At 41.9% G+C, this 10,931-nt stretch overlaps 1 protein-coding gene across 3 annotated transcripts in view; it reads left to right on the top strand.

The window, feature by feature from the left end:
* Window positions 1-1,476: 1,476 nt before the first annotated feature.
* The window catches only part of SLC9B2 (solute carrier family 9 member B2), a 54,106-nt gene continuing 44,651 nt past the window's right edge, over window positions 1,477-10,931 (top strand). For 2 of the 3 annotated variants that reach the window (XM_007114826.4, XM_007114825.4), the window contains exon 1: window positions 1,478-1,913. The gene's annotated coding sequence lies outside the window, so the exon portion shown is untranslated. Of the gene's footprint in view, window positions 1,914-10,931 lie in introns of all 3 variants that reach the window. The other variant, XM_028492143.2, reaches the window with a different exon arrangement.

Here is a 10,931-nt window from a genome sequence, read left to right as displayed (position 1 = left end):
TTTGACTAACATTCCTGAAGAGTCCATTGATTTTAAGATTTGCTTTAGGGTTCTGGACCAGGTATTCCACTACTGGACCACATGTAGCTTGGTTGGTTACCTAGAACCTAAGTCATCCAATTTCTCTTCCATTTTAGTTTTTTGCTTTGTAAAATTAGGGAGTTGGGCCAAATGACTTGGGTTTCTTTTGATGTATCATTATCAAAATGCTGTAACTTCTTATCAAGTGAAGTAATGGAACACTGAAGCTTTTAAGCTTTTATGAAGTACTTCATGCTCTGAGCCATTATACATGTATATGTAAGCTATGAAAAAATGAATTTTAAATAAACACATGATGGGACTTCCCTGGTGGTCCAGTGGCTGAGACTCAGTGTTCCCAATGCAGTGGGCCCGGGTTTGATTCCTGGTCAGGGAACTAGATCCTGCGTGCCGCAACTAAAGATCCCACATGTCACAAGGAAAGATGGAAGATCTCTCATGCAGCAACCAAGACCCGGCGCAGCCAAGTAAATAAATAAACACATGATGAATACTGCAAAATGGACTCTAAATATTAACAAATGCTCCCTCAGAGTTAGTTCTCTCAGAGATAACTATAAACTATAAAACATTATAAACAATAAAAAAGTAAAAACTAGCCAAAAAGTTCAATGTTCTCCAAAGTCGTGTTGATCAAATCATGTGATGTATCAATGATCATATGACTGAAATAAATGGAAAAATATATTTGATTCCTGTTATAAGAGGAAGCTGGATGTCACTAGAAACTTTTTGCGAACTTTAGGAGAGGAAGAGTTCCGTTTAGGAAAATAATCATTTTAGATGCTCTGAAGAAGCTTAATAGACGGAACCTAGGTTCATCCATTCTCTCCATAAGGGAGGACCTAAGAGAGAAGAATGAGTGGTTTCTGCCTGGTGGAGACATTTACGTGACATTGTACCTCTTGCCTGCAAAAAACGGCGATTAAAATTGGCACTTGCTTAAAGGAGTGAAAAACAGGTAAGAAAATTTTTATTTCTGTAGGAAATGAAAATTACCCCGAAAGGGGCACACGCGCATATACACACACTTAGTTGAAAGGGGAGGGGGAGGGAAATATAGAGGAAAGGAAGACACGGAAATGGAAGGCAGAATTAAATGAATGCTGATGGAGAAGTTAAAGTCAGAAACGCAAGAGGGGCAAGTGTTAAGCGATAAAAGGGAGAACAAGTCTTTTATCCCCCTTAACTGGTCACCTGAAGAGAGGTCTTCCCGCCCCACCTGAAAAGACACTTCTAAAAAGCACAACTAAAATGGTGGAGTGAAAACCCAGAATGTAGAAGGGAACGATAAAGCCAGCAATTCGCTGCCCGGGCCGCGCTCCTGGCTCCGCAAGAGGCACTGCTGCGCGTCCTCGCCCAGGAGCTCGTCATCGCCGGCCGAGACGGCGCCAGGGTCGGCGCGCGCTGGGCAACCATCCCTGTAGCTTCCCGGGGAGACACGCTCGTCCGGTCCCCGGGGGCCGGCGAGGCCGCCCACCGCGCGGCGCCGCCCCGACGTCCCGGGAAGTGGACCCGCGGTTCTCCGGGCCCCCAGTCAAGCCGCGCGCCCAACCCCTGAGGCCCCAAACCCGCGGAGAGCGCGTGGGGTGGCCGCTACGGGGTCCCTACCCGCCCGGGCTCCCTGAGAGGTCCACACAGCCCGAGCCCGGCCGCCTTCCCGGAACCGCCCACGGCGCGGGGAAGGCGGGGCCGCGGACACCCGGCGGCGCGCCCAGCGCCCCGCTATCTGCAATAATTGCAGCCTCCGCCGCCGCCGCCTGGGGGTATGCGCCACCCGGAAACCGGCTCCGCCGGGCTCCACCGCAGGTGTTTGAGCCCCTTTTCGCGTCCATGGGGCTGAGCCGGCTGCCTGAGCCGGAGAGCGTTAGGTGAGTAGCCCCCGGAGAGCACCGAGCGTAAATTAAACCGGCGGCCGTGGCGGCAGTCCTCTAGTGCCGGGCCAGAGGCTGGGAGCTAACGCCCAGCGCCTTCTGGTTGTACGCAGAGTGGTGGGTGGGTGTGGGGGTGTGGGTGTCTCCTGTCGTTAGTTGTTATTGGAGTAGGTTTTTCTTGTTCGTTTTGTTTTAGTTCTCAAATCCACCATACGTTGCTGCTACTGTGGCCTGGATTAGCACCCCTCATGTGCAAAGACTCATCAGTTCCTCCTGATTGGGGAATATAAATAAGCCCTTGCTCAAAGCGCACGCTGAGTCTGTGGCTTTATTTTACTTACCAGGCATCAGCTTGTTATGTCAGCCTTGTTATCTCACCCTGGATTCTGGTGTGTTTTGTTGCCCAAAAGATCAATAGCAGGAAGACACCACTAACTTTAGCCTTGCATCAAGAAATCCAGGACACCAGTGGCTAGAGACAGAGCAGGTGCTTTACTTTGCCAGATCTACCTCTGTTTTCTCTGAAAGGCTAAAACCCCCTTTCCCCATTCGTCTGTAATGGGCCCTCCACCTGATATTATTGCTGCTATACAGTATCAAATGAAATTCTGGTTTACTGTTTCTCTCTAAGTCAAGAATGAAACATTTCAATTCAGCAAATACCTGTGCCTCTTCTGTGGGCCAAGCAGGCCTGGGGACAGGAGATACAATTAAGAATGGAATACAATTCAGGAGCTCAAAATCCAATGGATCGGAATATACCTAACGATTAATTAGGTAGTGTGATTTACCCTATACTAATGATGTGAGCCAAATGACCGGTTCACATACTTTCTAGCATATTAAGGTCTTTAGAATTACAGTCCTACTGACTAGATTTTTGCCTTTTTAGGGTTTCCCTAGAAGGCATGATAGAATAAGTAGGGAAAATCAGTGATGTAGGTCTGAATCCTGGGGCCTGCACAGAAAGTTGCTCTGCTGGATATGGCAGTTTGGCACTCACACTCATTCCTACCTGTGGCTAGTGTGCCTTCTTGTACAGGAGAAACAGGAAAGCTAAAAACATTTCCCAGACTCCCTTCCACTTAGAGCTCTGGGTGTAAATTAGAGTTCTGGATGACTTGCCTGAGATTTCAAAGGCAGAGATAAGGCAGAAGCCTCCCTGCTCCTCCCTGATGTTTTTGGCTGTTTTCTGTTAGCACGGAAGGTGCACAAGGTGCCAGTGTCCAGGCTCTAGAACTGTGGGCATTGGGAGGGACTTACAGCAACCAGCCTCAGCATGCCATGTTGAATCACCAGCTCTCTGGCTGTCAAGAGGCAGCTGAGGGAGGTAGGGAACATGCTCTGAGTTCCCTGTCCAGACAGCTTCCAGATCCCAGCTTCTCAGGGTCACAGGTACAGTATGTTCTTGAACTCCTTGGTTCCTGTAGGCCTCCTGATTGTGGCAAAAATTGTATATTCCCTGGTGGCTCATCTAGTAGTGTTCTAGAAGTCATTCCTATAGGCCCAGCCAAGACCCTGCACTTGTAGCCCTTTCAGCAATCTCTAGCCTTTCAACAATTCACTTAATTCTCTGTATAAAATCTCTTTCTGCTTAAAATATTTGGCATGGTGTCTGTTTTCTGCATTGACTCTGAGTAATATGTCTGCTGTATAGCCTCTAAAAGTCACCTAAAGCTAATCTCTTCAGTTTCTGTAGATGGGAAATGAAACCATGAGATTAGATCCAGGGCCTGGCAGTGATTTGAATGCCTTCATTTGGGCTCTGCCCTCTCTAGTTGCTACAGACTCCTACGTTTGAGTTGGCCCCTGAAGGTATTTGAGTTTGTTACCCATACACTAGATTATCTCTGAAGTCTCTTGCTCTACAAGTATAATGTAAAACATTTTCTTCATTTAAAACATTTTCAGAGTATATCATAAGAGATTGTTGACTATCTGGTTCAGGACTAACTGTTCACGAGTCCTGTGGATAATTGGGAGGCCACTGACTCTTGGCTGGCACACAAACCCTAATGATAGAACAGATGTTTCCTCTGGGGAAAAGGAATTTACATCGTTTCCACGCAAAGCCTAGGAAGCTAGTATGTGGGGAGATGGAGCTCCCTGTATATGCACTTATGTAATGAGGGATCATTCTTTGTAGTCTTGGGTCATCCATGTTAAGGAAAGTGCAATGATGATAAGTTTGAAAGAGTTTTGAACAGCCTTATAAAGTTATTAAGTATACCTTGCCAATACAGTAAAAGCTCTTTATGTGGTTTTTTTTTTTTTTTTTTTTTGCGGTACGCGGGCCTCTCACTGTTGTGGCCTCTCCCGTTGCAGAGCACAGGCTCCGGACGCACGGGCCCAGCGGCCATGGCTCACGGGCCCAGCCGCTCCGCGGCATGTGGGATCTTCGGCACGAACCCGTGTCCCCTGCATCGGCAGGCGGACTCTCAACCACTGCGCCACCAGGGAAGCCCATATGTGTTTTTTTAAGGAATCTATTATTTATGTTTCTGTGGTTCATAAGGAGGAATGAAAGGTTTGAGTTTACCAGTGTCCCTTATCTGTGCTCTTCAGTACAGTACACGTATGCTTCTTTCTCAAGGAAAATCTCGTGAAAGGAAGATAAAGCACTGGGGGGACTTTTTTGGGACTCCTTTATGTACTTAGTACTAGTTTAAGGTTTTCTGTGACGTAGGCATTATCACCATTTTGCGGTTGAAGAAAATTGTCCAGATTGGCTAAGTAACTTGCCCCAAATAGCCCAATTAGGAGGCAATGACACAAGAAGGATTTACACTCAGGGTTTTCATGTCCTTTTTCCTCTCACCGCTCGACGTGGCTTGCATATGATGCTCATTATGACCTCATTGACATGGATGTGCACAAAATTCCCTACCTGCACTTTCCTTTTTACCCCTTACCCTTTAATCATGTGGTTCCTCTGCCTGTAGTGGTCTTTATTTTCTTTTCGAGACTAAGTCATCTTTCAAGGCTTGATTCGAGTGTCAGCCACATAAGGCATTATCTCCTCTCCCCTGTTTAACTCTATGCCTGCACGTCTCACATTATAATTAAATTACCTTAAGGTGGCACTAGCTGCTGTAACAGATAATCTCCAAAACCTCAGTAACTTAACACAATAGAAGCTTATTTCTCATTCATACAAAGTCCAACCAGGTGTTCAGCTGGTGGCCTTCTCCTCAGTGATTCAGGAACGCTAACTCTTTTTATATTATGGCTTTGCCATCCCCTAAGACCTTGGAGTCCTTAGTTTCCAGGCAATGGACAGGAAAAGAGAAAGCATAATGTAAAACGTGGGCTCTTTCTTACAGCAGTGGAAGTACAACACATCATTTATGCCGACATCCCTTTGCCAGACTCAGGGACTTGCCACACTGACCTGCAAGGGAGGCTGGGAAATGTCAACTATCTGTGTGTCTAGGCAGCAGAGGAGACTGGTTTGGTGAACACATAGCAATCTCTGTCCCTTTCTTAAAGAGCAGAGACTGCATCTCATTCATCTTTCTGTCTCTTGTGTTTACACACCATAGAAGCCCAGTAAAAGGCTGATGAACTTCAATGATTGTGAAAAGATGGGGTTGCTTATCTCATGTGCCTTAAATTGAAACTTAACCACACTTCATTATGGTTACCTAGGGAATGATCTGTCATACTCTGACTAGGTTGCAACCTTTGACTATAGGAACTGTGTCAGACTGTTCACATTCAAATCCCTAACACAAGGGCTAGAACATGGTGAGAGCTTAACAGAGGTTTGTTGAATGAATGAGTCCTTAGAGAGAAAAAAGAGGGACAGAGTTAGTCTACATGGAGTTAGGAAATACTAACTGAGATGGTGACATTTGGGTTAGATCTTGAATGACTCGTAGAACTTTACCAAGTAGAGAAGTAAAACATGAAACCCCAGGCAGTGATGGTAGTTGTGTTTTGTTGTTCTTGTTGTTTTGTTTCATGAGTAGAAAGTAACAAAACAATCATATGTTTATAAGCCCAGCTTTTAAAAATTCAATATTCAAATATTATAACTAAACTTCAGGGATATGGCAGAAAAAATATATAACCTTACAAGCTATGCAATCTCTAAAGACTAAAAGAATGGTGCTAAAAACCTTGGCACTGATTTTTAACTACTGAAATGTTATTTTCTGGACATTTTTGAGACATTTCGATACGAAGGCAGTGTTCTGTCAATAACTCTTCATCCTCTGTGAAGGTTTTGCACCATGTCAAGAAGCTAGGGAGACATGTGTAAGCCAAAGGTTCCTCATCACTGCTCCTTATCAGAGCTTCTCAGAGACGGCTCTGCATCAGAGTCACCTGTTGTATTGGTTAGGATGCTTTGGGCTATAAGTAGCAGGATATTCAGCCAAAATTGCCTTCAAAAATACAAGCTTCTTTTTTCATACGACGAAATATCTAAGGTAAGTAGATCCAAGGTTTGTTCAGTGGCACGTTGATATCAAGGTCCAGGTTGCTTTCCATTAGCTAATCTTGACTTTTTCTTCATGGATAAATGATGGCTGCTAGAATTCCGAGAAACACAATCCCCATCCACAGCTTCATCCTCCCCTGCTAACACACACACACACACACACACACACACACACACACACACACACACACACACACAGACAAAAAGAGAAGAGGGTTCCCCTCTTGCCTCTCTGTCTTTATATTAGGAAGGAAAATCTTACCCAGTGGTCCGCAGTAGCTTTGCCCGCAAATTTCATTGGCAAGAAATGAATCATGCTCATCCTTAAACCAACAGCTGGCAAAGAGGATTGATGTTACAGAGATTGACTTAGACCAGTCATGATTTATTCCTAGGGCTGGTGAAGGGACCCACTGGCATACCTGAGCAGTGGCTCTTAGGTAGGTAATAAGTCACATTGCCACACTTGGGGAGATTCAGTCTCTGGAGATTCTGATTTTAGTAAGCCTAAAAGTAATATTTTAAACTTTCAATTAAACATATTTGCCTTTGGGTGGGGGGAGAGATTTTTTAAAAAGAGAAGCAAGTATTGGGTCCCTTCTTACCTAGGGATAATTTCCTTTTATTCCTATCTCATTGCATAGTGTTTTACTTCATGATGATTCAATCAAATCACTATAGTAATTAACCAAATAGAATAGTGGTTGTTTTCTTTTGATAACTTGATTGCATGCAGTTGGAACACTTAATACTTTCCGATAAGGTAGCTCTCATTCAAGGAGACATTCTTAGTCATTTCAGTAATGAATTGTCAAGGAAATTTTAAGCCCTACTCTTCGCTTAATCTGAATTCCTCACTGATGGAATAGGGCTTCTTTTGGAAAATGAGCATTAGATCAGAGTTGATTAGCAGAATCCAGAAATTGGAAAGTTTCAATATGTTCTACATAGAAATACTGTATGGTATGGAAACCCTACACTTTTAACACATAAATGGATGAACACCAAAGATAGGAGATTTTTATTGTAATTGTTATAGAGTACTTAATGAGCAATCATGGAGATGCTTTTTCAAATGCATGAATACAGTGCATAGAGTACTCCAGCAATATATGTAAATTCTCAGTACAGTCACCCCATTAAATGTCAGCCTGTCCTACCAAAGACAGAAAATAACAAGAACAACCAGTCTTTATCCGTGTAATGATCTTTCAGCAGTAATTCAGTTGATAGCAGTCAGTGTATTTTACTTGCCCAAGAGCCTGCGGACATCTGCAAGTTGATAATTCTTTCACTTCCTCTGGAATATTACAGAAAGCACTTTTTTTTTTTTTTTTTTTTTTTTTTTTTTTTGCGGTACGCGGGCATTTTACTTGCCCAAGAGTCTGCGGACATCTGCAAGTTGATAATTCTTTCATTTCCTCTGGAATATTACAGAAAGCACTTTTTTTTTTTTTTTTTTTTTTTTGCGGTACGCGGGCCCCTCACTGTCGTGGCCTCTCGCGTTGCGGAGCACAGGCTCGGGACGCGCAGGCGCAGCGGCCACGGCTCACGGGCCCAGCCGCTGCGCGGCACGTGGGATCTTCCCGGACCGGGGCGCGAACCCGCATCCCCTGCATCGGCAGGCGGACTCTCAACCACTGCGCCACCAGGGAGGCCCCAGAAAGCACTTTTAAACACTTAGATTAATAAGATAACCTGAAAAATAGAAGGCTGATTTAACAAACCTCCTCCTGTGTATGAAAGCATATTTATGGAAGTGGTTTTCAAAGTGTGCTTCACTTGCCAGGAGGAACAGGGGTGAGTGGACAGGGCTTCTGCAGCTCCACTTTTATCTGTCCCATTTGTTGGATTTCAGGATAAGGTTTCATTTAACAAAAGATCTCTGGCTTAAAAAAATATTTGAAAATTGCTGTAGAAGCTTCTAGGCAGTTCCCCCATCTTCTTTGAAAACCACAAAAACAAAAAAATGACTTAAATTGTGGCAGGTGGAATTAAGTTGCCTAAAATCAAATTACCAGAGTCTATCTATGAAAAATATTATTATCAAGGAAAGCTGTGTCTTTTTCTTTTCTCTAAAGCTCTAAGAATTGCGTAAATTCTTTTTAAATGTATTTTAAATTGCATTTAAAAATCTTCTTTTTTAATTTATTTATTTTATTTATTTATTTTTGGCTGCGTTGGGTCTTCTTTGTTGCACACAGGCTTTCTGTAGTTGCGGTGAGCTACTCTTTTTTGCGGTGTGAGGGCTTCTCGTTGCGGTGGCTTCTCTTGTTGCAGAGCACGGGCTCTAGGCACGCGGGCTTCAGTGATTGTGGCCCACGGGCTTAGATGCTCCACAGCATGTGGGATCTTCCCGGACCAGGACTCGAACCCGTGTCCCCTGCATTGAAAGATGTCCCCTGCATTGGCAGATGGATTCTTAACCACTGCATCACCAGGGAAGCCCCTGAAAATCTTCTTATTGTAAAAATACTAACAATAAAGAAACATAGAGAATAAAAATGAAATTCCAACAACTCCATTTCCCTCCCCAAAGGCAACTAATGTTAACAGACTTTTTCCTATTTATTTACGTATGTATACATACCAGAACTGCTCATATTCTTGATCTGTTACTCTTGATCTGCAGTTTTCTCTCAAGTTTGGAGGAAAGAAAAAGGAGACTGTTCCTTTGAAGTCCACAGCTCTATGATTTTGGTGGCATATGTGCCTAATACTGGAAAATAAAGCTCAAATTAAATCAAGATAGTTTCTAAGTATGTGTATCAGTCCTGTAGGAAATTCCGTATACTGGGAATGCTAAAGAGAGGCATGATTGGCCAATAGCCTTTCCATTTGTTTTTAGAAAATGCTTGACCTACTAACTTACAAGCAAGTGGGCAGTCACAACAGTCATAACAGCCATGTCCCTGGGCTTATGTCAAACCTCATTCTTCTCTTGAAATCTGTATTTGAGTCAGAGAACTTTTATTAAACTCACATTATTTACTGAATTTATGAAGTCTATAAAATTTCACCATTTGAAAAAAATACATTTTTTTCTAATATGGTTTACAGATTGTATATCAGTCTGAATAAAGCAATATCCTGATTGAGAGGCAGGAAAAAAAACTTGGTTCTGTGTATAGGCCCTTTTACTGTTTATTTACAATGTCCCTTGCCTTCCTAGTTCTCAGTATAATTTTCTGATATACAAAAATCTCTCAAACCATCTAAGTTTAACTGGATTTTTTTTTAATGAAAAGCTTCTTAATTCTTAGAATCTTAAGTCATGTTTAAGTGGCAGGTTGTCACCTAGCCAGTTAACTGATAATTCAGAATATGTAAACAATATTTGTCAAGAGAATAGAATAAAAGTTCTTATTTCATTCATTTTGTTACCAATGTTGTGCAACTTAAATGGATTAGTAAAAATTTTTTGTTTGTAATAAACTCTATAACATTGATAACAATGGAAAAAAGTAGAGCTGAACAAAAGATAGAAAAATTTAATATTTATATTTGCTTGTGGAATGTGTTTTCAAACTTATAATTAACTATGGGTATATACAAGTAGAATTTTAAACAAAATATAACAAAAATGTAAACTTATAATGCAGTGATTTGATAGAAAGGACATGAAGTCAAAGATATAAAGAGCTATCTCATTTCACAAATTTTTCTAGTTTTACTATGGGGCTTGGCTGATATTGGCTGTGTTCACTGAGAAAAGTTATTTAGCTTCTCTAAGTTTTAGTTTTCTTATTTAAATATGAAAGATTGGACAAAGTAATTTCTAAAGGCCTTTCCAACTTTTATTATTCCATTAAACTATGAGTGATTTTTAGCTGCTTAGAAGCCATCTAGTTTCTCAATATTTCCTCACTTTTTAACTTTTCCATCTCAGACACCTAGCATCTCACATCGATTCTTAACTCTGTTGAACCTTTACTGGACCCAAAGACTTTTAAAGACTTCCATGAACACAATAAAAAAATTAATTAGGGTCCGTTAACTACAGTATATCATTTAACTAGCATTGTTCAAAAACAAAGCATTTCATTTAAATTAATTTTATTGGTAATTGACACCTATTTTACTGAATGCAACATTTTTGTTTAACATTCGCTTTAAAGAAAAGCTCTACAAATTTGCCAACACAGAATGCTAGGTTTGAATATTTATGAACCATCCAGGCAACTTGAAAAGAATTAGTGATCTTGTTAAGGAGTATAGTTTTTGAGTTCACATTTTGATGCATATATAAATAAACAAATTCTAGAGAAAAGAAAAGAAAAGCTCTAAACTGTACTGTATATATATATATATATATATTTTTTTTTTTTTTTTTTTTTTGTGGTATACGGGCCTCTCACTGCTGTGGCCTCTCCCGTTGCGGAGCACAGGCTCCGAAATAAATTCTAGAGAAAAGAAAAGAAAAGCTCTAAACTGTACTGTGTATATATATATATTTTTTTTTTTTTTTTTTTTTTTTGTGGTATACGGGCCTCTCACTGTTGTGGCCTCTCCCGTTGCGGAGCACAGGCTCCGGACGCGCAGGCTCATCGGCCATGGCTCACGGGCCCAGC

Source organism: Physeter macrocephalus, chromosome 7, assembly GCF_002837175.3.
Source record: "Physeter macrocephalus isolate SW-GA chromosome 7, ASM283717v5, whole genome shotgun sequence".
Lineage (NCBI taxonomy): Eukaryota > Metazoa > Chordata > Mammalia > Artiodactyla > Physeteridae > Physeter > Physeter macrocephalus.
The sequence above is the reverse complement of the archived record's forward strand: the minus strand, read 5'-3'. Positions and strand labels throughout refer to the sequence as shown.